The 1,431-nt window shown below is 51.5% G+C and overlaps 1 long non-coding RNA gene across 1 annotated transcript; it reads right to left on the bottom strand.

The window, feature by feature from the left end:
* Positions 1-392: 392 nt before the first annotated feature.
* On the bottom strand, positions 393-1,431 carry LOC103728417. Its single transcript, XR_607026.2, has 4 exons — positions 1,394-1,431; positions 953-1,006; positions 804-857; positions 393-680 (listed from the first exon to the last, which is right to left on the bottom strand). It is a non-coding gene; the product is annotated as an uncharacterized LOC103728417 (long non-coding RNA).

Here is a 1,431-nt window from a genome sequence, read left to right on the forward strand (position 1 = left end):
TGGGAAGTAGGTTCCCTCCTTCCTTTATATGGGTTCTGAGGCTTGAACTCAGCCTACACCACCCATTTTTCTGTGACCCACTGAGTTTAATTAAGGTTGTTTGCATGAGCATGGGTAGGGAGTTATTTACTGGAGCATGGGCAATGTACCAGTGGCTACACCACTAAAGACAAGGACTCCCTCTTCCCAGGCAATGGTTAACTACCAATAGCTTCTCAGAGGAGGGTGGAGCCTCCCAAGCTCCTCATCCTCTGCTTGGTTTTCTATAAACCTAAAACTGCTCAGAAAATGGTCTATTAATTTTAAAACTAAGTAAGAGTTAAAAGAACCTGATAGAGGCCTTGGAATCCAGACCAAATTACATTAGTCCCATGGCTGATTTGCTGGAATTTCATTGTCTGGCCCCAGTGGCCACAGGACTGGACCCCAGGGCTACTATCAAGGTCTGAATGTATGCCCACTGGGCTCTCAGCACAGACTGTCAGACCCCAGCAGTCATCCCCATGCACAGAGTGACAGACACATACATAAGCACATACATGTACACACATCATCCTTGGGTGAAGATGAGCCCTTTCCAGTCCTTACAGGGATTCTGACAGGACATGGGGTGCCTGAGGACTTACCATGTCACCCTTCTCACTGGCTCGGCCTGGTGGCCCTCTTGGGCCTTCTTCACCCTAGCGGGAAGACAGGAGACCAAGTCATATGGGCCCAGAAGAGCAGCACACTGCAGCAATGGGAGCTCCTGGGGCATTCCTGGGGCATGGGGGTGAGGGAGGGGGGAACAAGAGCAGGCTTACCGGTGGTCCAGCTACGCCAATGGAGCCCACCATGCCTTTATATCCACGAGGACCCTGAGGAGAGGAAAGGGTTATGAATCAGTCCTGGCTGGACTCTGGAGGTCAGAAGACTGGTCACAGTATCTCTTGCAGGGCACTCCTAGACTCACCGTCTCTCCTTTAGGTCCTGCCATGCCTGGGTAGCCCCTGATGCCCTGGGGACCCTATCAAGACAGAAAAAAATGACAGTAAAGACAACTGCAAGGCCCAATTCATGACACCTTTTCTGACCCCCACCCCTTTTCAAATGCTTGTTTGTTGTAGGCAGAGTCCATTCCTTCTAGATGGGACAATGTAGCTCAGAGGCAGGGGCTCTATCAGGGTCACTTAAAGGAAGAGTGGCAGACCTGGACCTTAGCCAGGCTTTCAAGTGGGCAGCGTTGATCCTGTCCTGAGATTCCCAGATGCCAGTCCCAATCTCTCACCCAACCCAGACACTCCCCATCCAGACATAGGTTTCTCTCATATGCTAGAGGCCTACATAGGGGAATGATCCCATTAAGGGCTCCCAGGATGACAGAGGCATCCCATAACAGTGAGGTGCTTCTTACCGGTGGTCCAGGGATGCCTTGTTCTCCAGAGGCACCCA

The sequence above is a fragment of the Nannospalax galili genome, unplaced genomic scaffold, assembly GCF_000622305.1.
Source record: "Nannospalax galili isolate Female #2095 unplaced genomic scaffold, S.galili_v1.0 C49031705, whole genome shotgun sequence".
In the NCBI taxonomy this organism is placed as follows: domain Eukaryota; kingdom Metazoa; phylum Chordata; class Mammalia; order Rodentia; family Spalacidae; genus Nannospalax; species Nannospalax galili.